This window comes from Eriocheir sinensis, chromosome 10 (assembly GCF_024679095.1).
Source record: "Eriocheir sinensis breed Jianghai 21 chromosome 10, ASM2467909v1, whole genome shotgun sequence".
Taxonomy (NCBI): Eukaryota; Metazoa; Arthropoda; class Malacostraca; order Decapoda; family Varunidae; genus Eriocheir; species Eriocheir sinensis.
Window position 1 is genome coordinate 18,053,406 of NC_066518.1, and position 27,327 is coordinate 18,080,732.

Sequence of the window (27,327 nt, forward strand, 5' to 3'; positions counted from 1 at the left end):
ATATATATATATATATAAAGGATGGGGGGGGGGAGGATTTCTTAGAAATCACTAGGGGGTATCATATAAAAAAGTTTGGGAACCATTGGACGAGAGCTTCGTCTCGAGAGCCCCGAGGATCTGTGTGGTCAAGGCAGGAGGTGCAGCAGCGTCTTGAGGGGCGAGAGTGACGAACGAGGATGAATATGTTTTAAGTGAAACTGAGAGAGACTAATACATGCATGAGCCAGTGAAGGAGAGAGAAAGAGTGAGAGGGAGTGGAGGGATGACGGGGAAACGGATTGCAAAAGAAAAATAATATGAAAAAACGTAACTTCAAAGGCATTAAAGTCAGTCACATTTGCAGTAATCGCCCAGCATAATTCTGTACATGGAAAGCGAGTGGCGTATTAATGAACAAAAAAGAATAGGCAAGCATCAGTCTGACAAAAAGTATATGATTTATGAAGTGCAACGCCATGAAACTAGACGATGCATGAATGTAACGGCAGAAATGGACAGACATACACGTAAACATCTAGCTAGAAAACATTTTATTCATTAAGGTATCTAGACCAAGGTAAAGGGAAAGAAGAAAAAAAGAAAAGAAGAGTTAAAGAAAGAAAAAGGGTTAGGGAAAAGGAAGAATTAGTGGGTGAATGGAAAGAGAAAGGATAATTATATAAGAGCATACAGGGAGGGCAGGAAAAATACAATAAGAGTAAGAAGAGGAAGGGAAAGGCAGAGAGGTAGGGAGAGGAGCAATAACAAAACAGGAGGGCAATGTGGACCGGCAAATTTAGGCGACAGCTGACAAAAAAATGAAAAAAACATACGATCCTTGAGTATTTGCACAGATCCAGATAGACATGTACTCAAAGAACATATTTTGGGAAGACATCTGGACCTACGTATAGAAAGAGAAGTGTGTTCGCTTTACCTCTAAAATTCTCTGTATACACTAAAGTCTAGACGAGCAGGAGGATGGACTATTAGTTATATATGGATTTCCAGGGCAGACAGATACTAGGGCAGACAGACATCAGGATGGACAGACAACTGGACGGATAGGTATTCAGACAAGGCGGGTAGACACGAGGGCGGACGGACACGAAGGCGGACAGGCACCAGGGCGGACAGACACCAGGGCGGACAGGCACCAGGGCGGACAGGCATCAGGGTGGACAGCCCGTCGGAGGAGTCAACACCGTTACTGGGAAGGCAAACAGCAGGCACCGAAAATACACCAAAGTTTGTTTCTCATTTGAGCCGTGCGGCGCCGCGACTCGCTTACCGCCTCTCTGTCTTCATTTATTATTGGGTCCAAAATTAATAATTCTCAAAGTTTGTTTAGACAGCAGCGCCTCATCGGGGGTGGCTCTGACTCACGCCAATAACCCCGTTGAGAGAGACAGGCGGGCAGACACACTGGCTGATTGACCTATTTTTTGCAGAAGGTAAAGGGTCGTGTTTTTTTTTCTTCATTGTACACATGGCACCTGCATTTCATTGCCTCTCTTATCGGTTGAGTGGCTGCATGAAAACTTGTCCATATTATAACTTGTGGCTTGAATGAGTGAAGTCTAAGATTGGGTTTAGAATTGAGTTATTTTAAAAAGTTTTCAAATGTTTTCCGCAGTGCATGGATTTTTCTTTTTCTCTTTAATCATTATTTTTATCTCTAGATCACAGAAATATGCACGGTATATTTCTATTCTTTCCTTCATAAATTACAGCCTTTCCAACCTATTTTCCTTCATCCACCGAACAATTTCCAGGTATTTTTTTGTTGTGTGCGTGTTAATACTGAAGCAAGTCTGGATTGTGTTCGCGTGCAAGTGTGTCTGCCTCGCGTCTTTGATATTTTGTCGGGGAGGGGAGCTGAGGGGTAGGTAGGTTGGTGGAGGGGCAGGGGATGGATAGGCAGGGAGCGGTCGATCAATTGCTGTGTTTTGGTCTGACGTCACTGGGAAGGAAGGGACTATGTAATATGACTGGAATTATTCATGTCTGTGGAAGGGAGGGAGGGTGGCAGGTAGGAAGGAAGAGATGACAGGAGGGAAAGGGAGACCACGAGTTAGCGAGGGAGAGACGGAATGACGGAGGGAGGATTAGGAAGACTCAAAAGAGGGAAATAAGGAAGGAGACAAAGGCTAGGAAGAAGGGGGGAAGAGAGATCAGAAGAGGGGAAGGGAGACCACGAACTAGAAAGGGAGAGACTGAGGGAAGGGTAAAGAGACTAAAAGAGATGGGCGAGACGATACGATGAGAGGGGGGAAGAGATATCACAGGAGGGAAAGGGAGACCAGGAATTAGAAAAGGAGAGACGGAAAAAGGGCTAAGGAGACTAAAAGAGAGAAAAGGAAGGAAGAAGAAAGATTAAGAGACTAGAAAGGAAGGGTGAAGAAAGATTATGTGAAATGGAAAGAAGAGACTGGATCACATGCGTGTTTCTGTTTGTCTGTGTGTCTCTGCAGCTGACTCTTCAAGTAGGTTTCCCTTGGTAAAGCTCCATCAGGTTCCTTTCATGCGGCTGCCTTTCTTGTATCCGTCTTCGTTTTTCTCCCCTAATGGATTGCTAAGGCGGGGGGAGTGCTCCTTGCTGTGATTTGCGCCCGTCACCTCTGCTGGGCGCGGGGGCTGAAACACACTGAAAGACCTGAATCCCGAGTCGGTGTGGTGTAGTGAAGAAGAAGGTGAACGATGGAGGGAGAAAACAGAAGGAAGGAAGGAAGGAGGGGAAGAACAATGAGAGAGAAAGAAAGGAGGTGAGGATGGAAGAAATAAGGGAAACGAACCAGGAAAGAATATAAAGTTGGAACAAAGGAAGGAGGGAGGGATACCTAACAGAAGGGAAAATAAAGCAGGAAGAAAGGAAGGGAGGACGGAAGGAAGGAAGGAAGGAAGGAAGGAGGAAAGAGAGGGAGCGCAAGAAAAAGAAAAAAAGGAAGAATATAAGAAGAAAGGAAACAAAGAAAAAAATATAAAAGAAAGGATTAAAAAAGGAAGGGTTGAAAGGAAAGTTAAAAGGAGAGAATGTAAGACAGAATAAGGGAAGGAAGATCAGAAAGAATAAAGGAGAAAAGAAAGAAAAGAAGAAAAGAAGAAATGAAATCAGAAAGAAAAATAAAATAGGAAAGAAGTAGTGAAGGATTGAAGGAAGGGAATGAATGAAGGAAGAAAGGAAGGAAGGAAGGAAGGAAGGAAGGAAAGAGGGAGGGAGGGAAGTAAGGAAGAAAGGAAGGAAGGATTGAAGAATGGAAGAAAGGCTGGGCAAAATGACAAAAATAGGAAGAAAAGAAAAAGAAAAGAGGGAAATAGAGAAAAAAAAGAAAAATATGGAAGGAAGGACTCATGAACACATTGAGATTTCAAATAATATACTGCCTAATTCACACTCTCGAGACATCCACCTCACCAAAAACAACAAAAAAACGAATTACCTAGGGGGCTTTTCCTTTATTTTTTCTCCTTTATCTCCCTCCCTTACTGTAAAAAAAAAAGAAGAAGAACCCAGAGCAAAAGAGTAGGCTGTTGCGTCAAATATCTCCTCTCCGAAACGGTCCTCGTAAAAAACAAACAAAATAATACGGGCTGTCAGATTCTATTTCGAGGCGAGGGAAATAAGTTCACCGAGTACAGAGGGATGGTGTTACTGAGCTGTTAGGTCAAGTTAGGGGGACGCTGTTTTGGATATACTCTCTTTACTTTTTTCTTTCCTTGCTTCCTTCCTTCATTCATTCCATATTTTACTTTCTTCATTCTTGACATCCTTTCTTCCTTCCTTCCTTGCTACTTTCCTCCCTTCCTTCCTTCCTTCATTCATTCATTCAATATTTTACTTTCTTCATTCTTGCCATCCTTCTTTCCTTCCTTCCTTTCTTCCTTCTTTGCTTCTTTCCTTCCTTCCTTTCATCCTTCCTTATTTTCTTATTTTCCTTTCTTGTTTTTCCTCTTTCTTTCCTTTTTACACTTCCTATATTCCTTCTTTCCTTCCTCCCTTCCTTTCTTCCTTACGTAGTTTCCTTCTTCTTTCCTTCCTTCTTACTTTTCTTTCATTCCTTCTTACATTTCCTTCCTTCCTTCCTACCTTCCCTCCTTCCTTTTTTCCTGATTTTCTTCTTTCTTTCCTTCTTACCCTTCATTCCTTTATTTTTTCTTCATATCTCTCTTCTTTCTTTTCATCCTTCTTCCTTCTGATCTTCCTTTTTTCTTTCCTTCTTTCCTTCCCATCATCCTTCTTTCCTTCCTCCTTATCGTCCTTCTCTCTTAACCTTTTACCCTTCCTTCCATCCTTCCCTTTCACCTTCTTCCTTATTTTTTGTCTTTACCGTTTTTCCTTCTACTTTTCCTTTTTTCTTTCCCACCTTACTTCCTTTTTTCCCTTCCTTCCATCACCATTCTGCCCCTTTCTCGATAACAACCTATACGAAGCTGCTTTGACATTCATATAAAACTGTAATGTTCTCTCCATATATTACGTTTACTGAGGCTCTTATGAGGTGATACAGTTCTATATTCTGAGGTTGGTTATATTTTTGGGGTATTGTATTAGGTTGTTCAGGGATAACAGGTCACGCAAGTCCACTGCAAAGCTCGATTCTCGCTGCACGAAGAGCCTACACGTTGGCTTTAGACAGAGGGACTTGTCAATAACAGAAAAGCTCACTTGAAAAAACAAAAAAACAGAGGCAGTTAAAAGTATGGCTTCGAAATTCTCTAATGTAGCGAAAGAAGGGAAAAAAACCGGCACAAAATTCTTTGAAAAAAATAAGGGTCTTCTAAGGGAACGCATCGATCAATAAGGGAGCAGAGGGGCGTGGAATGGGGAGGAAAAAATGCCGCGAGAAAAATTGCAGCAGAGGGATGAGGATGAGGCGAGGCAGCAAGAGGAGGAAGATTGAGGGACTGAAAAGAAATGTAAAGGAGAAAAAGAGGGACAGGAGCAACGGAATTAGTAGTAGATGAAAGTAAGAGTAGGCGTAGCAGTTTAATTGGTAGCCAAAGTAATAATAATAGCAGCCGAAATAGTAGTAGTAGTAGTAGTAGTAGTAGTAGTAGTAGTAGTAGTAGTAGTAGTAGTAGTAGTAGTAGTAGTAGTAGTAGTAGTAGTAGTAGTAGTAGTAGTAGTAGTAATTGTAGTAGTAGTAGTAGTAGTAGTAGTAGTAGTAGTAGTAGTAATAGCAGTAGTAGTAGTAGTAGTAGTAGTAGTTGTAGTTATAATAGTAGTAGTAGTAGTAGTAGTTGCTGTTGTTGTTGTTGCAGTAGTAATGGTGGTGGTTCAAAATGGCAAAAAAAGAACTAGTGCCTATTGTAATAAGGGTGAGGTGGTCTAGGCAGGTCAGTTAGCACGCGGAGATGACAAAATCGGTCCCACCTTCGACTGACTCTTTTCGACCTCCGTCCTAAAACTGAGTGTCACAAGCATGTTATTCATCAACCTTAACTTATGCCCGGGCGGTATACAACATTGATCAAGCCAGATGAGCCGTTACTCTATATAAAATGCAAATAAACCCTGCGGAGTCGTTCACCAGAGCCCCCAAACAAAATGCAAAAACACACTAAAGAAAAAAGAATATTCAAATTTCCGCTAAATCTATTCAGCGAGCACTCATGTATTTTTTCCCTTTTGTTTTGTTTTTCCTCGACGCCAATCACTCCCTCTTTTTTTTTTTTCGTCCTCCTGCTCCTTTTTCAAAATCCGCTGTTTTCTTTTCCGGCGCCCAAAATGGGATGCTCAAGAGGAAGGGAGCAGCGGGGGAAGAAGAGCGGACTAATGCACCCGAACCATTACTGCGTCGCGTCTATACACAAACAGACCCGCTGAGGCATTGTGGGTGAGGAAGAATACCGCGGCGGGAGGGAGGGAAATAGAGCGAGAGAGAGAGAGAGAGAGAGAGAGAGAGAGAGAGAGAGAGAGAGAGAGAGAGAGAGAGAGAGAGAGAGAGAGAGAGAGAGAGAGAGAGAGAGAGAGAGGAGGGTGGAAGATAGGGTAGAGATGAGGATGAAAGCAAACGAGCGGAAAGGAGAGAGAGAGGGGAGAAAGGGCATGGGAAATAGGGTAGAAGTGAGGGTGAGTGAGAACAGCGAACTCCAAAAAATACAGGAAGGAAAGAGTGGTGACGACGGCGGTAATGAGAGGAAGTCTAAAGAAATGCCTAACGAAAAGAGAGGAAGGAGTTTAAGGAAGTGATGAACAAGCGAACCAGATATGAAAACATTGGAAAATAAATAATAAAGAGGGAAGAATCCACTAATGTTTTTTTAAGAAAGTTATAAATGACTATAGCAAGAAAGAAACCAATGGGGTGTGAAAGAGAGGAAATAGTCTAATGGTCGTTTAAGGTTGAAAAGAATAAGTGAACTGTAAATAATTACCGAAATATGAAGATAAATGAGGATGAAGAGAAATCAATAGAAAATGCTCACGCAAACTATAGTCCGTTTAATCATAAGTAACGTATCTCTCTCTTGATATTGTACAGTAAATATCAACAAAAAATTAAACTTTGAGGAGACAGCGCACAGTTTTACCTTTCAAGAGAAACATTTTAAATAACTCACACAAGGAAAAAATAAAGGCAAATGCTCTTCTGCTGCCTCGTTTTTTCTATTCACAAACTACTGACTCTTTTATTTAATGGGAACAATTTACTGGTACATGAGACACTGAAGCAGAAGGCAGGATGCATTTCAAATTGTTGGCAAAATGTTATGCAAATTTTAGTGTCGTAAGAGCATTCATTTACACACGCTCGTAGAGACGTTACTGGATATTCCATTTTCATGGCGTGTAGCACTGTTGCACACACAAAAAGAAAGCACACAAACACAACAAAATCACAAATGCGAAAGAAAGAAAATATTTAGTCGCCAGAGAAGCAGCTTTCTACACACGCAGGGTTCGACGTGTGTGCGCGCGTGCTGTGTGTATGTGTGTGTGTGTGTGTGTGTCTGTGTGTGTATTTTGCACGCACGACTGCTTGCTTTCATGCGTACAAGCGTGCGTGCGCGCATGCAAACAATGCAATTCAGCCCCAAAATAGAGCAGAATCGATAGAGAGCATCCCTTCCGGATCCACACAAGCTTTATTTGCGCATTGCCGGGAGACGTACGTGTTTCTGAGGGGCTTGACGACCTGGGAGGAGAACGACTTACAGGGAGGCACAGGGGAAGGGGTTGTTTAGGGAACGAGGGGAGGGAGACGGAAGGAGGGCTACGTAGGGACGAGGGAATGGGAATGTTACCTAAGGGATATGGGAAAGAGAGGGAGCAACCTAGGAAACGATACGAGAGAGAGAGAGAGAGAGAGAGAGAGAGAGAGAGAGAGAGAGAGAGAGAGAGAGAGAGAGAGAGAGAGAGAGAGAGAGAGAGAGAGAGAGAGAGAGAGAGAGAGAGAGAGAGAGAGAGAGAGAATGTTACCTGGAGACGTGTTCTTGGCAACAAACAGGTAGAGGGGAGAGAGGACATAGCGACTACTGGAGACGTGAAAGGTTTATTCTCGTAAAAGGTGTTTTGTCAAGCCTTTGTGCGGCGTAAAGCGGGACATTGTGAGGCGAGCGGAGGGAAGCCGGGAGAATAGTATTAGCGTGCGTGCGAGTAGCCGGGCGGAGCAGGAAAGGAGGGGGGAAGAAAAATGGGAGCAATTAAGCGTTCAAGGACACGTAAAGAGGAAAGGTAATGAGAACGTCAAGAGTGGGAGGGCAGGGCGGCGGAGGGGATGCTGTAAGTGACGTAGAAATTGATGAAAAGAGAAAAGGAGGGGAAGAATTATGGGAGGAACCGAAGGAAAGATGAAAAGAAAAAACTCGGCTTGACACTCTCCTCGCCTCTTGTAACTCTGACTTTAATGAAGAGAGAAAAGAAGAAAAAGCTCGGTGGGAGAACAAGAGAAATTAAAAAAAAAATCCATCTTAACACACTCCGCACCTGGTTGTAATGATGAATTCTGAAAGCATTGAAAATAATTAAATTCTAGGTCATCACATACGTAATCTTGAGGGGTGTAGAGGTTAAAAAGCAGCCATATCAACCGAAGGATTTAGTAGTTCTTGATGGACTCTGATAACCTTGGAAATAATGAATGGGTCGTTACGTCAGCAGAGTTTGGGAAGGAAATGTTAACCCAATTCAATCGAGCTTATTTTTTATATATATATTCCTTTAAAATTCTGGAGTTTCTTAAGTCATCGAACATTAGCTTAAGGAGAAGGCGAGGCAGAACGTTAAATAGATAAATAGATAGATAGATAGATAGATAGACAGATAGACAGACAGACAGACAGATATGGATGGATGGATGGATGGATGAATGGATGGATGGATGGATTGAGATAGATAGATAGACAGATAGACAGATAGAGATAGACAGACAGACAGACAGACAGAGAGAGAGAGAGAGAGAGAGAGAGAGAGAGAGAGAGAGAGAGAGAGAGAGAGAGAGAGAGAGAGAGAGAGAGAGAGAGAGAGAGAGAGAGATGGCATGATGGACGAGGATGATTTCTTAAATTTTGCCCCTACAGATAATGAGACAAGACAGGGAGGGGAGGGGGAAGGTGTGATCAGCTGAGTGGGTTCGGTCCGTCATCGCGAGAGGGTGGACAGAGGAACACGTGCGGGAAGAGAAGGGAGGACAATAGGCGAACAGTGATCGTGGTGGTGGTGATGGTAATGGTGATGGTGATTGATTTTACCCTTGGTGGTGGTTGTGATTGTGTTAGTGGCGGTCAAGAAAGTCAGACAGATTAACCCGGTAGCAGCAACGGGCCAAATTTTTGCCATGATTTAACCCCCCCCCCAAAATAGATGATACATAAACTGATCACAAATGCTTTGATATATATTATGAAGTCGTTTGTGTGAGGGGTGATTTTTTCTCATTTTTCTCGCTTAGAGGGACCATTAAGAAACATGATCCCCGCTGCTACCGAAAACTTCTTCATGTAAAAAAAAAACTAGAAAATTGATAGATAACAAATGAATAATAATAATAATGATAGAGATAAAATAAAAATAATAAGAAACTGTAGTAGTAGTAGTAGTAGTAGTAGTAGTAGTAGTAGTAGTAGTAGTAGTAGTGTTTGTAGTGTTGTTGTAGTAGCAGCAGTAGTACCAGTAGTAGTACAAATAAGTATATAATAATAATAATAATAATAATAATAATAATAATAATAATAATAATAATAATAATAATAATAATGATGATCATGATGATGATGATGATAATGATAATAACACTAACAATACCAAAGCTTTCACTCAAGCCATCATACCGGCGGCAAGATGGTTTTCCTCCTTGTTTAGTATGCAAACACCCTCCTTGCGAATCTATCTTCCTCCTCCCCTTTTGTCTTAACCCATATCCCTCCCCTCCCTTCCCTCCTTTCATCGCCTTCATTCCCCTCCTTTCCCTCATCTCATCGCTCTCTCTCTTCTCCCCTCCCTTCCCTCTTGCATCCCCCTCTCTCCCCTCATTTTCCTCTTTTTATCACCCTCTCTCCTTCGTCTCCTTTATCCTTCTCTCTTTCCCAATCGCTTCTCTCTTTCCTCACTCAAGTTGTAACTCAACCAACAAGAGAAAACAATCTGCTGGATCTGGTATTAGTAAGCGACTCCGACCTCATTCGCGACTGTACAGTTGGTGAGAAACTTAATGGGTGCGATCACCAATTAATCCGTTTTAATATCAATATATGTCACAAACTCGTAGATAATCCGTCAGTGATACCAGATTACAAAAAAGGAAATTTCAACTTAGCCCGTGCGCTGTTTCCCCCTACGACCTGGGACCAACTTGGCATCACCGACAATACAATCGACAACGCGTGGAACGTCTTCAAAGATAAGCTGTTGCAAGTAGAGAAGGCTACAGTGCCTACGAAATCCAGGCGAGTAAATGGGGCCGTAGATCCACCGTGGATGACCAGAGAAATAAAACGGGCAGTAAACCTAAAAAAAAGGAATTATAATTTGATGAAAGAGAATGCTACGGCCGAAGCCAGCACACAGTACCACAACAGCCTCAGAGCTTGTCGCAGCCTTATTCAGAGTAGCAAACGAAACTATGAAAAGCAAATAGCGCACGTACATAAGATCGAAAAAGAAAGTAAAATCCAATATTGGTCCCCTGACAGACGAGACTGGATCTGTAACTCAGGACAGTAAACAGATGGCCAGAATCCTCAACAGTAACTTCGCATCCGTATTCACAGTCGAGGACATCGAAACCATTCCCGAGGGTCCTGACCCGCCGAGTGAGATCACGCCGCTGGAAATTGACTCAATATGCGACCAAGAAGTAAAAAAGTACTTGGACAAACTCGACACGAACAAGTCAACGGTTATTAAAAGAGCTTAAACAACAAATACTTCAACCACTCACTAACATATTCAACCGGTCAGTTCAACTAAACAAGGTCCCGGAAGACTGGAAGATGGCGAACGTAACACCGATTTTCAAAAAAGGAGACAAAAGCGTTGCATTAAACTACAGGCCCATAAGTTTGACATCAGTGGCAGGAAAAATACTCGAAAAGATTATTAGAGATAAACTTGTTAAGTTTCTAGAAAACAATAATATAATCTCCGACACCCAGCATGGCTTCAGAAACAAGCGCTCCTGCCTAACGAATTTATTAGACTTCTTCCAAGGTATATATAAGAACTGGGATGCTTCGAGTGTAAAACGCCAGACGTGTAATTCCATGGTAAGACCGCACCTCGAGTATGCAGTACTGTTCTGGTCTCCTAATTACAGAAAGGACATGGATTTACTATTATAGAAAGGATTCAACGACGCGCCACAAAGATGATTCCAACCTTCAGGGCTCAACCGTACGAGGAACGACTCAAGCGACTCAATCTCTTTACATTGGAGAAAAGACGCTTACGAGGGGATATGATTCAAGTCTTCAAGTATCTAAAAAAGTTCAATAACGTTGATTACTCCAAATTCTTTGAACTGCAAACCAACTCAAGAACTAGAAATAACGGTTTACCCATTCAGTCGAGTCGATGTAACACAGACATTGGAAGGAGTTTCTTTTCAAACCGAGTCATCCGCCACTGGAACAATCTTCCCTCAAAAGTAGTAAATGCGAATACCATCAACTCCTTCAAATATAGAATCGACCGTCATTTCGCTGCGTCGGGAGTAAACTGAATAACGAGGGGCTTCCATCTGCTCCTCAATATCGAGGTGCTTTCATCTGCTCACCAAACCCCAAGTGGCGGTCGAGCAGATTAAATCACCCAAGCGGGCGACCTCGTAATGAGCCAATAGGCTTTCTGTTGCCTGCATTTCCATGTTTCCATGTTTCCATGTTTCCTCTTTTTCTTCCGTTTTTCCTTTTTTTTTTCCTCTCATCCCTTCGTTGCTGCCTCATATACTCCTTCGTTCTTCTTCTCTTCCTTCGCCTCCTTCCTTATTCCTCAGTTTTATCTTCTTTCTCTTCCCTCACAATTTGCCTTTTCTTCCCATCCCCAATCACTTCCTCATTACACATTTCTTTCCTCCTCTCTCCTCCATCCTCTCTCCTCCCCTCTCCATTCTTTTATACCTGTTTACCATCCCCTTCTTCCCTTCTGCCCCCATCTTTCCCATCTTCTCATCCTTTCCATCTCTTCCCATCCATCCTTTTCTCCCTGATTTCTCATGTACACCTCTCCTTATCTCCCTTCACTTTCCTTCCCTCCTCAATTCCTTGTTCTCTCTTCCCTTCCCCATATCTCATCCCCCCTGTCTCATCTGCTCCTTCCTCCTAATTCCTTATGCACTCCTTCCCTCCTCTCCCCTCGCTTTCCATCCCTAGTTCCCCGTTTCCCTCCCCATCCCCGCCCTGCCCCAAGAGACTTACCTGGCTATATTACGCGCTCACCTGCTCTCGCCTAATTTGCATTCCCCCATCAGGTAGTCATTTCCTTTCCCCTCCACCTTGCCACCTTCATTTGCCTCCTCCTCCTCCTCCTCCTCCTCCGAGTCGCCCACAGAGGAACAAGTTTTAATAAGGGCGTTTGAAGGAAAATTACTCGCTATTATAGTTATTAGTATTTTTTTCATTATTATTACGGGAACAGGTAAAGACAGAGACGGACATGTTTCTCTCTCTCTCTCTCTCTCTCTCTTAGATTCACGTACTACACTTTACTTTTCTTTTTGTAGCGTCCTGTAAGTCTTAGTTCTCTTATTTGTCTTTTCCGCCTCTCGATCTTCATTTGTCTTCCCGTGTTCATCAATTTTAATCAGGTCCATGAATCGTCTCCTTCGCCGTCAGCTTCTCTTTGTCTTTACTTTCAATAGCTCTTGCGCTTCCAGTTTTCCTTTATTAGTTCTTCCTTCAAACTGTTATCAACTGTCTCCCCTGTGTTCGTCTTCTCGTTCGTCTTTGTCAGGCTTTTCCCCTCGTACATATCACCTGTATAGACCAGTTTTTCTCTCTCTCTCTCTCTCTCTCTCTCTCTCTCTCTCTCTCTCTCTCTCTCTCTCTCTCTCTCTCTCTCTCTCTCTCTCTCTCTCTCTCTCTCTCTCTCTCTCTCTCTCTCTCTCTCTCTCTCTCTCTCTCTCTCTCTCTCTCTCTCTCTCTCTCTCTCTCTCTCTTTTTTGACGTGGAGTTCTTCAACGCATGGGACAGTTTCTATGGACAAAGTGAGCTCTTCCATAGGGACGGATTACACCTTTCTCCCATCGGGGCAGCCAGATTCGGAAGGCTCCTCAACGACGCAGTACGTGTCATCCGAGTAAAAAACGAGTCACAGCCACGTCCCTCCACCCCGCCCGTGTAAATAGACGCTGTGCATCGCAACAAACCCGTAACCGTGATCCCGCAAGTACCACCACCTCTATAACCAAGCCTCTAGATAACTTAGAAATCCTTAGTTTCAATGCGCGTAGCCTAAGTAACAAATTTGATGAACTGAGATGTCTTGCTCTAACAGAAAATTTTGACATAATTGCTATAACCGAAACATTTATCGACACCACAAATATTGACTTAAGTTCCGAATACAACATAGATGGCTACAGACTCTTCAACAAAGATCATGTAAACCGTAGAGGCGGTGGCGTCGCCCTTTATGTCAAAAGCTATTTGCAACCCACTGACAAAACACCGGGAAACAGTAACGTTGAACATTTGTGCGTGCGAATAAACATTGCAAAAGTCAATTTAAATATATCTGTCACCTACAGACCTCCCGGGCAATCACTCGATGACGACCTTGAAATGTACAGCGTCTTAAGGCAGTCACTTAATAACAACGACTCACTGATATTAGGAGACTTTAACCTCCCCCATATCGACTGGGCGACACTGTCAGGTACAGAAGGCGAGTCTCATAGAATGAACGAATTTCTAGAAGAAAATTATCTAAGCCAAATGGTTTCTGAGCCAACTCGACAAAATAATATACTCGACCTTGTTATAACGACCCAAGATAACCTAGTCAGTAGTGTCACGGTAGGAGAACACCTCGGTTCTTGCGATCATAAATTAGTGCGCGTCGACATTAGAGCTCAATCATCAGTGACTGAAAATAAAGTAAAGGTGCCCAATTTCAAAAGAGCTAACTTCGTAGAAATCCGACAAAAACTAACAGAAATATAACTATCAGATGACGGCAACGTAGATGAAGCCTGGCTAAGCTTTAAAAATCACTTACTCACTCAGCAGAACACATTCGTCCCCTTGTGCGAGAAGCGAATTAACACTAATAAAAGCCCACTGTGGTTTAATAGCGAAATTAAACAATCAGTCAATGAAAGAAAATTGTTTTACAGGTTAAAGAAAGAACAAAGCACGCCCGAAAACATTAGACTTTATAATGATGCCAGGCGACGAGTAAAAAGACTAGTAGGTCAGGCAAAGCGTAGATATGAAGAAAATATTGCAGCCAACTGTAAAAATAATCCGAAATCTTTCTTCAGTTACATAAACAACAGAAAGGCGATCAAAAGTGGTATTGGACCTTTAACAAACAGCGACGGTGCACTAGTGACTGACAGCCAACACATTGCAAACCTCTTAAACAATTACTTTTCCTCGGTGTTTAATACTAACAGTCTTCCTCTCGCTACCACCAACACCAGTACTATTGTAAATCTCGAGCATGCATTGCCTAATTTTGAAATAACAACCGATGAAGTCCTTAAAGCTCTCCATTCACTTAAAACAAATAAAAGTCCCGGACCCGACCGTATTCAATATGTCCTTGCGACAAGGCATCGTCCCTTCGGATTGGAAAAAGGCTAACGTGACACCGATTTTTAAGAAAGGAGACAAAAAAATACCAGGTAACTACCGACCCATTAGTCTAACTTCAATTGTAGGTAAACTACTCGAGAGCATAATTAGAGACAAAATTGTGAGTTACCTCGAGCCACTCATTAATTGGAGATTCACAACATGGCTTCCGTAACAAAAGATCCTGCCTGTCAAACCTACTGACCTTTTATAACGATCTCTTCTCAATTTATGACGTAACCAAATCAGTGGACGTAGTCTATCTTGATTTCCAGAAAGCGTTTGATAAAGTCCCACATCATAAATTACTTTATAAATTAAAGCAAATAGGCATTGACGGTCAAGTAAACCAATGGATCGCGAATTGGTTGAGCAACAGACAACAAAGAGTTGTGATTGACGGATTTAACTCAGAGTGGGCGCCGGTCACTAGTGGCGTCCCTCAGGGCTCGGTTATTGGCCCAGTGCTCTTCATTATTTACATCAACGACGTGGATGTTGGACTCAATATTCGCATTAGTAAATTTGCAGACGACACAAAGATTGGTAACTCGGTTCTCACTGACGTAGACAGGCAAAGCCTCCAAGAGGATTTGCAAAAAATTTCAACTTGGTCGGTTAAAGTGGAGATGCCCTTTAACGTAGACAAGTGCCAGGTCCTTCAAGTTGGAACAAAAAATAAGAAGTTCGATTACGAAATACTCGGCGTTAAACTCACAAGCGTTCAATGCGTTAAGGACCTGGGGATTAAAATCGCGTCAAACCTCAAATTCTCACAGCAATGCATCGATGCAGCAAATAAAGCGAACAGAATGTTGGGCTTCATTAAAAGAAACTTTTTATTCAAGAATAAAGATGTAATACTTCCGCTCTACAATAGCTTAGTCAGACCCCACTTGGAATATGCGGTACAGTTTTGGTCTCCCCACCATGCAAAGGACATTGCTAAACTAGAAGGTGTTCAGCGTCGAGCAACAAAAATGATCCCTTCCTTGCGCAACAAATCTTACGAAGAAAGGCTTTCCATCCTTAACATGTTCTCTCTTGAGAAACGTCGCCTCCGAGGAAAACTGATCGAATGTTTTAAAATACTTAATGGTTTCACGAATGTAGACAGAACAAAACTGTTTATGATCGATGCAACTTTGCGAACGAGGAACAATGGCATAAAACTCAAATGTAGACAAGTAAATTCAGACTGCACCAAATTTTTCTTCACCAACGTTGTAGTGCGAGAATGGAATAAGCTCCCACCATCAGTGGTCCAGTGTAACACGATTGACTCCTTTAAAAACAAGCTCGACCGTCACTTCCTTCAACTTAATATTAACTAGAGTAGAAAATCAACGTTTTGGAGCCATCTGATTAATGTAAAATCACTTAGGTTTAAGGACAGACCACCTAGTCTGGACCATGGGGTCTGTGTGGTCTGATTTTCTATGGAAATCTATGTAAATCTCTCTCTCTCTCTCTCTCTCTCTCTCTCTCTCTCTCTCTCTCTCTCTCTCTCTCTCTCTCTCTCTCTCTCTCTCTCTCTCTCTCTCTCTCTCTCTCTCTCTCTCTCTCTCTCTCTCTCTCTCACACACACACACACACACACACACACACACACACACACACACACTCTTTCTTACTTCCTGGAGCGTTTGTTTCTGGACGAGACTTCCTTGGACGGTTTTAATCTCAGTTCCTCTTTAGAGCTATCTTTATCTATGCAGCTGTGCGTCTGTTCCTCTTTAACTCACTCCTTCAGCTATTCACCTTCCTGTGCACCCACTTCCTACATCCACGCCTCCCTTCCGTCCTTCCGCCCCGGACTCTTATTTAAAGCCCCGTCCACCCTGGACATCACGTTGCGGGATGTGTTGCACAACTCGTTTCATCAACTCGATTTTGTTTGTAAAACAGTAGAGTGATTTAAATGAATCAGAGCAAAACGTAAAGTATTAGGAGTTTTTAGGAAGTCTGTGGGGGTCAGCAATACTGCAAGAGGTGCTCGAGGCGTAACGTTGCACAACACCACGCAACTTGGTGCCTGGTGGTGGAGGCTGACCCTTGGCTACACTGCACAAAATCGAGTTGATGCAACGAGTTGTGCAACACATCCTGCAACGTGATGCCCAGTGTGGACGGGGCTTTAATGACGCTTGCGACTTTGTTATTCCTTTACTTCCTGTACTACACTTTTTTGGTGCGTGCATGAGAGAGAGAAAGAAAAAATATATATATCGCGAGTTTAATCTTGTGTATCGTCAATTTCACTTTCCTTTCCAGACACAGCGGCCGCGTCCTCCTGAGCTGACCCGCGTCTTCGCCTCTTGGTCCCTCCCGCCGGTAAGCTCTGCACCAGTCTGCCTTTCACTGTACCTCCACCTGCCGTCTGATTGAAATATTTCAAGAAAGGAGAAGTCTCTTTCAGACTTGAATGTTTCTTTATTTTTATTTTTTTATGATTTTGCTGTTTATATATATACAAAGGAGTTAACTTGTACCTCGACCGTCTCCCCATATATATATATATATATATATATATATATATATATATTATTTATATTATATATATTATATATATATATATATATATATATATATATATTATTTATATTATTTATATAAAGAAAAAAATTCATACAAGGTGAGTCTAAGTTGGAAAGAAATATGGAGGTGGTGAGCGGTCCAAGACACTGAAGGGACTGGGAGAGCAGGAGGAGAGGGAGGGAGGGGGAGGCAAGGAAGCTGCCTGACGGAGATACATGGGTCCTTCAGGCCAGCGACGGCCGCCCAGGCTGGGGCTGGTGATAGTTTATTCTGCCACCCTTCGTTGGGCTTAGAAAGACGGCGTTGTGTAGTGTGCGTTGCAACGGCTGTGTATGGCTTTCTGGAAGCATGGCTGACAGCAGCGTGCCTTACAGATGAGCGAGTCTAATTTTATTTCAGAGGGAAATAAAAGAAAAAGATCACTGAACAGAGGCAACGTTGGCTTCTGGGTCTCCTGGGGCAGGAGTGCAGCACGTCTCTGTCAGGTGAAGGAGAGCGAAAGGTGACTCGCATGTCCTCCCTTTGCGGCGGTAGGGGGGGGAGGCGTGCGTGTTTCAGGTCAGGTATTGGTGGTGGTGGTAGTGGTGATGGCGTTGCGTCTATTATTGAAGTGGTGATGGAGGGGGTGATGTTGAAGGTAGTGGTAGAAGAAATGGTATTGAAGGTTGTACTGGCATAGTTAGAGGTGACGGTTGTATGATAATGGAGGGGGTGGTGATGGGATGGTTGTGGCTATGGTTATGATAATATTGATAGTGGTGATGAGGGAGGGAGGGGTGATGGCTGTAGGCGTGAAAGAGGTGGTAATGGTTCTTTCCAGCGGTGATGGTAGTGGCTGTGATAGGGGAGGAGGTGGTGGTGATGGTTATGGTGATGGAGGAAGTAGAGCATGGTGTTGGGTGCTGGGTGGGTTAGGAGGCAGTGGAGGTGCTTATAAGAAGGGATTTTATTTAATGGGGTGGTCCACGAACACACACACACACACACACACACACACACACACACACACACACACACACACACACACACACACACACACACACACACACACACACACGAAGTTAGTCTATTAAGATTGTTTTCTCCGCCCACGCAGGGAAAGTGATGACGCTGGTGACGCTTCGGCGAACCCTCAGTCCAGGTTGTTAGGCCTCCAGCAGCGTTGCCAGCAATCGTCCATAGGCCCAGCGTAGGCAATGCTTGAGTTCCCCCTTTAAGCACTGTAGTCATATTATGAAACATAGTTATCTCTGTTTATTGCACTACTACATTTTCTATTTATAGCTATATATTGTGGGATTGGTGTATTGCACGCTGCTTTTTCTCTCTCTCTCTCTCTCTCTCTCTCTCTCTCTCTCTCTCTCTCTCTCTCTCTCTCTCTCTCTCTCTCTCTCTCTCTCTCTCTCTCTCTCTCTCTCTCTCTCTCTCTCTCTCTCTCTCTCTCTCTCTCTCTCTCTCTCTCTCTCTCTCTCTCTCTCTCTCTCTCTCTCTCTCTCTCTCTCTCTCTCTCTCTCTCTCTCTCTCTCTCTCTCTCTCTCTCTCTCTCTCTCTCTCTCTCTCTCTCTCTCTCTCTCCTCTCTCTCTCTCTCTCTCTCTCTTCTCTCTCTCTCTCTCTCTCTCTCTCTCTCTCTCTTCTCTCTCAATCTTCTCTCGCAGCGGAAAAGAGATTTATCAAATGTCTTGACTCAATTTCTTGCGCCGCTGGGAGGAAGACGTGTGGGAGGAGGAGTGTCCCCGCGACGTGACTGACGGGAAATTACCACCACCACGACCACGGCCATCACCACCTCCACCACCACCACCACCACCACGACCGTCACCACTTCCACCGCCACCACCACTATCACCGCCACCACCACTATCACCACCACCACCACCACGACCACGGCCATCACCACTACCACCACCACCACCACCACCACCACCACCACGACCACGGCCATCACCACCTCCACCACCACCACCACCACCACCACGACCGTCACCACTTCCACCGCCACCACCACTATCACCGCCACCACCACTATCACCACCGCCACCACCACCACCACGACCGTCACCACTTCCACCACCACCACGACCATCACCACCACCACCATCACCACCACGACCGTCACCACCTCCACCGCCACCACAACTATCACCACCTCCACCGCCACCACCACCATCACCACCATCACTATGCTCTCGTTCTCTAGCATCATCACCACAACTACTGCTTCGTCCCTCACCACAACCACAACCAGGATCAACAACAACAGCACCATTCTCACCACCACAACCATCATTATCTAGGCCTCCCTCGTCACTATACCTTCCACCCCTACAACAAGCTCTTCCTGTCATTTATTTTTTGTATAGGCTGGTCCTGCTTTGTATTCGCTTCCTTTTCCTATAATGTACTAACGTCTCCAAGAAACCATAACTACTACTACTACTACTACTATACTACTACTACCAATGCTAATACTACTGCCATAAATTTGAAGAACTACAGCTCCCTGGACACCACACGCCTCTCTCCATTTTAAGTATGCACCGTTGAGAGACAGCAGCATTTCTCTTTGTCAACGACTTGGGCCAAAGTTATCACCTTCCCCATAGGCCTAATAGTTCTGTACAACCAATGATACCACTATTAATACTACTACATCTACTACTACTACCACTACTACTACTACTACTACTACTACTACTACTGCTACTGTGCGCCATAACTTGCATTCATCCTTCTTTTCTTCCTTCGTTCAATTGTTCGTTCGTTCCTCCCTTCCATCCTTTCCTTTTTCTCTTTCCTTCCATACTTTCCTTTTTCTCCTTTATGCCCTCCTTCCTTCCTTCCTTCCTTCCTTCTTTCTCTTTTTCTCTTTCCTTTCATCCTTTCTTTATTCTCCTTTATTCCTTTACTCCTTCCTTTCTTCTTTTCTTCCTTCCTTCCTTCATTCCTTCCTTTCTTCCTTCATTCATTCATTCATTCATTCATTCATTCATTCATTTCTTTCTTTCTTCCATCCATCTATCTATCCGCCCATCCATCCATCCATCCTTCCTTCCTTCGTTTCAGTCTCCATCGTTCCTCCTTCCCTCCTTCCTTCCTGTCTTCCACGTCGGAGCACTATCTCTTCGTGCCACTCCTCCTCCCCCTCCTCTCCCGTCGTAACCTACACCTTCAACCTCCTGTTCCCCTGTCCCTCACCTTGCCTGTGCTGCCCTACCTCCCGCCTCGTGCTTTCTACTCTTTCTCCCTTATGTCTCTTCCTCTTTACTACTTCTTGTCCTTGCCCTCTCCTAATGCTCCCCCGCCTTCCACCTAACTCCCGTGCACTCTCACTCTCTTCTTCTTTACTACTTCCCATTCCCCCCCCCCCCCATGCCACCGCTGCTTCTGCTACTTTTGCCGCTACTTTGTCATCAGCCCCATTTTTTTCTTTTTTAATACATGCCCATGATGGAGCCTCTGGAGTCCTTTAAAGTGCCGTGAAGTGGAAAATGCGTCTTGTAGAGGATAAAAGGAGGAGGAAAATATATCACGGCGGAGATAAGGCACGAGAAATATTTGTGTACTGGGAGAAATAGTGAGGAAGAGAGAAAGAGATATGCCGGATTTTAGGAGGAAGAGGAGGGGGTGGAGGAGGAGGAGGGGGAGGAGGAGAGGAGGACGGCCAAATATATCGCGCAGAGAGAAATCGTAAACTTAGTGGTGTCTGAAAATTATACAGAAAGACACGAAGGAAAGAAGGAGGAGAAACAGTGAAGGAGAGAAAAAAAGATATGCAGGATTTAAGGAGAAGAAGAAGGAAGAGGAGATGGAGGGAGAGGAAAGCTAAAAATATCGCGTAGAGAGAAACAGTAAACTTATTGGTGTCTGAAAGTGATATAGAGAGACTTGAAGGAAGGAGAAGTAGTGAAGGAGAGAGTAAGATATGTAGGATTTAAGGAGAAGAAGGAGGAAGAGGAGATGGAGGGAAAAGAAAGCTAAATATATCGCGTAGAGAGAAACAGTAAACTTAGTGGTATCTGAAAGTTATATAGAGAGACTTGAAGAAAGGAGGAGAAATAGTGAAGGAGAGAGTAAGATATGTCGGATTTAAAGAGGAGGATGAGGAGGAGGTGATGCAGGGAGAGGAAGGATAAAAGCATCGTGTAAAGAGAAACAGCAAACTCAATGATGTACAAAAGCATGAAAGAAGGAAGGAAGAGGAGGGGGAAACTGTCCGTGTGTATGTGTGTCAATTAAGATTAGGTGAATTATATGACTTGCAGGAGGAGGTGAGGGGAAGGAGAGCTGAGGAGAGAGTGGGAAGACGGGGAGGCGGAGCACAGACGGTAATGGACGGGGGAAATGTGTTGCATAGAAGGTAATGGGGGAGGATATAGAATAGGGAAGGCTCTATAAAGAAAGGAAAATGGGAAGAATATGTATTTTCCTGAGAATAATGGGCGAGGAGAATGTATCGTAAAGAACATGTAGGGGAGGAGGGGAATATGTCGCTGTGAAAATAATGTGAAGGAATGATTTTTGTCAGGGAAAGGAAGGAGGGAAGGAGGGAAAGAAGGAAGAAAGGAGGGAGAAAAGGAAGGAAGGAAGGAAGGCGAGGAGAATGTATCGTAAAGAATATGTAGGGGAGGAGGGGAATATGTCGCTGTGAAAATAATGTGAAGGAATGATTTTTGCCAGGGAAAGGAAGGAGGGAAGGAGGGAAAGAAGGAAGAAAGGAGGGAGAAAAGGAAGGAAGGAAGGAAGGCGAGGAGAATGTATCGGAAAGAACATGTAGGGGAGGAGGGGAATATGTCGCTGTGAAAATAAGGTGAAGGAATGATTTTTGTCAGGGAAAGGAAGGAGGGAGGGAGGGAAAGAAGGAAGGAGGGAGGGAGAAAAGGAAGGAAAGAAGGATGGAAGGAAGGAGGGTCATTGCATTTTATCGCATAAGACGTATTTAGGAAAGTAAGAGAATAATATCACTGGCAAAAGAAGGAACGAGACATACTGTACAACACGAATCGGAGCGAGAGTGAGAGTGAGAGACAAACAGAAAGACAAACAGACGGACAGACAGATGCAAAGACAAACAGACAGAATAATATACACACAGCGACAAAGATAGACAAACTAACAGACAGTCAGCGACAAAGACGGACAGAAAGACAGACACACACAGAGCGACAAAGACAGACAGACAGACAGCGACAAAAGCAGAGAGAGAGAGGAAATAGAGAGCGGGAGGTCAAGCGTAGAAATGAATAAATTCATCAAACAGTTGGAAATGAGGGAGCGAAAAAGGACGGTAGGCGGGGAAGGGAAAATAGCGTTTGAGAGAGAGAGAGAGAGAGAGAGAGAGCAGGGGAATGTGTGTGTGTGTGTGTGTGTGTGTGTGTGTGTGTGTGTGTGATGGTACCAGCAAAGACAGCAAGGGATCAATGTTGCCCAAATTACATGGTGCAACAACGAGCCGGGCAGTTATCGGGTGACGGAGGGACCAATTAACTCTCCCTGTTAGACTTTGAGGCCCTAATTGACCAGCAGGACTACAGCGGGTGTGTTACAAAGCAAAGTGGATCGCGTAAAACTTAATTAGATTACGGATCACGCCATCATTCTATTAGCGAACCTGTGTTACGGTGTTATGTGGGCAGAGAAGGAGGAGGAGAAAGGATGTAAGGGAGGCAGAGCTCTGATTTTGGTGGGATTATGGAAGAGGAAGATGGTAGGGAGTCCAGGGCTTGCTATTCGGGTGGAGATGCAGAGGAGGAGGAGGCCTGATAATGGAGGAAAGGGAGGGAAGGAGTGAAACGGAGGTGTGAATATGGCAAGGGGTTGTGATCTGGATGGAGGTGGAGGTTTGTGGAGTGCGAAGGATATAAGGAGATGTTATATTGGTGGAGCTGTAGCTAATTGGAGTGTGAGGGAGACAAGGTGTTTTGATTTAAGGGGATTAAGGGATGATCATGTACTAGCGAGGGATGTATGAGGTGATGATTTGGGTGAAGGTTTGGTTTAGTGAGGTGTGAGAAAGCTGTGTTAAGTAAGATAGGGATGAGTGAAGATAATGAGTGCGGGCGTGGATGAGACAGGGCGTACTAGGGTAATAGATCGGTTAAGAGGCAGGCCAGAGGAATAATAAGGTTGGTAAGGCTGGTGTCGTTGCGGAAAAAAGGGGATGTGGTAGAGACATGAGGTGGGGAACGTGGGTGTGGACTGACAGGATGATGAGATGAACTGACTAATGAGGGTGAGAGAAAGAAAAAAACGCATGGACGAGGCGAGTCAGGATGGCAAGGGAAGATTAGGGTCTGATAGGAAATATGTATGAAGATGATGGTGGAAAAATAATGAATGGATAATGTGGCTTTGAAGGAAGAAATAACACCAATTAATCCTGCCTTCTCACAATCTTGGGAAAATAATTTAAGTGCTTTTGAGACGCGAAACACTAATTTCATAAGGTCATCAATACATCTGACTAAATGCACTTTGGTTCCTGACGATACCAACATTACAGGACATCAAATATTTAAAGAGGTGTCGATCATTCTGAAGGTTGTAATTTCAGTTTTCGTGTTTTATTCCCTTTGACACTTCATCGCCGTTGGCCAAGAGATTACCGAGCAGCGTCACGAGTCGGCACAACATTGGGCGGGGCCGCAGTTAACTGGACAGAAATTCACACTCAAAGTTACAAAGTCAGTCGCTCCAGGATTAAAAGACTGGTGCCAATTTCCAGTGACGTGCGGCGACGCGGCGGCGATGAGCTTCAGGTTCAATTTCGCCGCAACTATCAAGGCCACGCTTCTTTTTTACGGTGAAGGAAACTACACCAAGGACCAAACAAAATAAATATATATATAATGCCTGCAAACATTTTTTTTTTACAGCAGAGGAAACAGTGCAAGGGCGTAAAAAAAAAACAATATGAAAAAAAAAACTCGCTACTTACTGCTCCTAAATAGAGTAGAGTGGCCAAAAAGATAAATCAGTTTCGGGAGGAGAGGTGTCCTGATACGGCTACTACAAAGAAAACGAAAGGAAAAGTCAAAAATTATAATGAGGAAACTTACCAATTTTCCTTTACAATATAGAGGAGGCTGCCCCCTGAGACCAGCATCCAATTTCCGCGGCCTTGCTTCATATATAAAACATTTTGCGGGTGCCAAGACCAGTCATGCCGCCACCCTTGACTAGCAATTTCATTTTAAAAGATTGCGTCTGTGGCGCTCCCTCATTAGGCAGCTGTATTATTAGGGCAGGAGTGAGAGCGGGGGAAGAGTCAGGGACCTTACTCTCAGACGCTTTCGGTTTTCACATCAAATATTTTCAAAGGCCACAAAGGAGATTAGTCAGGTTCTCATGAGTGTTTTTCACATTCACGGTACAGAAGCCGTCAAACTATCACTAGGCTCATAAAACTACCCATGGAAATATCTACAATCGTTACGAAGGTCTTATCAAATGCGAGTGTGTGTAAGTCCCGGAATGTGTAAAAGTAAGGGCCCAGGACCAGTGAAAGGGATGTTTGCAGACAGCCGTAAGGGGGAGGCATGAATGCATAACGGTGGGTCGGAGGAGAGAGTCAAGGCCGCTGGGAGGAGTGTTTTCAAGTGTGTGAGAGAGGAAGGCATGACTGTACTTGAATGTCAGTGAGGGGAGATTGGAATCAGAACCAAGGCTATCTCTTCCCAAACAGTTAACAGTTAATTGGCTTATTCAGTGGTAATACAGGTGGTGTGTGTAGAAATATGAAGAAGGTACTGACCTGAGGACGTTTTACTGCAAGTGAATAAAATGGACTGAGAGAGAGAGAGAGAGAGAGAGAGAGAGAGAGAGAGAGAGAGAGAGAGAGCGTTAATCTGGTTTCTCTGGAACTACATGATTGATTTTGTTTATTTATGGTTTGGCTTTCATATCATTAACTCTGAAAGTAAATGACTCCCAGCAATGCGAGATAAAGATCTGTGGTGGCAGTGCCTAAATAAACAATAGATAGTGAAGGGGTCAGTGTCCTTTTTGTCCTTGTCAGTCCCTTTACCCTCACACAGTGATATGTCCAACTCTTCCAGCGCCTCGAGACTCGATCATCAAAACGGTATAGTAGGATATCAATTGTATGCCTAATTCGTGGTGATATTAAATAATAATAATAATACATTGATATCCTACTATAACAATTTGATGATCGTGTCTCGAGTCGCTGGAAGAGTTGGAAATATCACTGTGTGAGGGTAAGGGGATTGACAAGACGATAAAAGGTTTGGACTTAATATTGTGTGAGGGAATAAGTGCAGAGAAGTAGATGGAGTGACAGGGACTTATTAAACCCCGTTCACGCTTTGGCGAAAGTGTTCGGCGACTACGGCGAAACGAACTTTCGCCGTAGTCGCCGTGTTAGCCTTTTTGTTAGCTGGTTTTTTTTTGTTTTTGATTAAGGCGCGAACTGTTATCTCACGTCAGGTCCGGTGACCCGTTGCCTGCTTTCTCCAGTTGAAAGAAGTCGTGAGACAACACAATAGCCTTTTAGTTAAGTGATGTGGGTTATGTGTTGGCCGACCGGAGCCGTTAAGTTCACTTTGAGTTCACTTAATTTACTCTCTCTCTCTCTGGTTGATTAAATGGTTGTATTGGCCTTTTAAATATATTCACAGAATAGTTACAGTATTTTGTGGACGAGTCGTAAGTCGTACGCACACTCCGAGAAGTCCTGTGCTCTCGCCCGCCGCCCGCTCTGTTCTGCCCTGGCGTCTCCCGGGACAGGAGCGGCCAGCGGCACCATGCTTGCTGAATCAACACCGTTCCCACGGCAAGGAGCACCTCCTTAGCACATCGTAGCGTCTGTGTGTAACGTCCTGGCGCCGCTAGGACATGGCGATACGACATACATTCACACATTCACATGAATGTTATAATATACACATTACATCCGGACAAATCGCCAATGTCGTACGTACCTCGCCAGTTTCTCATAGTGAGTGTTCAGAGTCGCCGATGTCGCAGCAAATTATTGCCAAAGAATGAACATGTTTATTCTTTGATGAATTTGGGCGGCGAATGTCCAAAACTGTGTTTTGTGGTGAGGGCTGGTTGGTCCCCGTAGGTTTTGTTGTCGACATCGCCGCGGTCCCGTGCGGGGTCACGGCCTTCTAATATTAGAAGGCCGAGGCGGGGTCGAGGGGACTCGCCATCTACTTGAAGGGTCTCGCCAGTTTGTTTTGGATGGCGACGACGTACGACGTCCTACCAAGAATTGGCGAGGCCCTTCGACATCGACGAGGCTTTGGAGACTCACGCACGATTTCGGCGAGTCGATACGGCGATATATCTCTTTCTATTGGCGAGGCCCTACGAGTACCTACGAGGGCTTCTACGAGTTCCTTCGAGCTCTCTACAACCCCTTTTAGGCCATTCGATCCCCTTCGAGTCCTCTCGAAAGGCCGAGGGCTCGATACGACTACGGCGAAATGCAGCGTTATTTGCGCATTTGCGTTGCATTTACCTGTTTGTCATGTGTTTGTGTGTGTGTGTGTGTGTGTGTGTGTGTGTGTGTGTGTGTGTGTGTGTGTGTGTGTGTGTTCCTTTTTTGTCCCCTCTTCTTCGTCTTACCTCTTCAGTCTTCCAAGAAACCCATCATCTCTTTCCCTAAAGCCCCGTTCGCACTTTAGCGAAGTTCGTCACAGTCGCCTTGCTGGGCGTTTCTTCTTATGTTTCATGTGATTGGGGCGTTGGACATGTTCCTGCATATAGGCTACTTCCTAGTGAAAGTCTTGTAGTGGAAAAGGCGACGTTGGAGTAGGTTTGCTTTTCTTGACGTCCTTTTTTCTCTTTCTTGGGTGGCAGGTTGGACTTGAGGGGCGACATAGTGCTGTGTAGGAGGCAGACGACTAATAAAACTGACTCTGCGGCACCCCATACATTGGTACACGTTCCCAGAGTCAAATGAGCACTCGGAAATTCAACGCGGGCTTCCCTTGGGTCATCTGCGGGCCCCCGTCCGCGCATAGCAGCCAAAGGGTATATCGTTCAAAGAAACAAATACGACAGAAGGAAATGTCGGAAAAAAGGAAGAACGGAAATAAAAAAAAGAGAGGAGAGCTAAAGAGAAAACAAACAAAAGGCAAAGAAAAAGAGGAAGGAAGAAAGGAAGACAGGAAGAAAGAAGAAAGGCAGGAAAAAAATAAAATAAAGAGAGCTAAGGTGAAACTAGAAAACAGAAGGCAGAGAAAAAAATAACGAAGTGAAGCTAAAATATTAAGGAAGACATCAAACTAAGTAAGTCAACAGGTAAGCAATGACAGGAAACATGAACCAGTGTGTGAGGTGCCGCAGAGTTGGCTTTATTAGTCGCCCGCCACCTGCGCAGCACTATGCCGCCCCTCAAGTCCAACCTGCCACCCAAGAAAAGATAAAGAAAGGACGTCAAGTAAAGCAAGCCTCCTCCAAAATCGCCTTCTCCACTACAAGACTTTCCCAAGGAAGTAGCCCATACACAGGAACATATGTCCAAACGCCCCGATCACATGCATCACAAGAAGAAACGTCGGTCAGGTCTGGCCACATCAATGTCTTCTGCCTTGATCTCA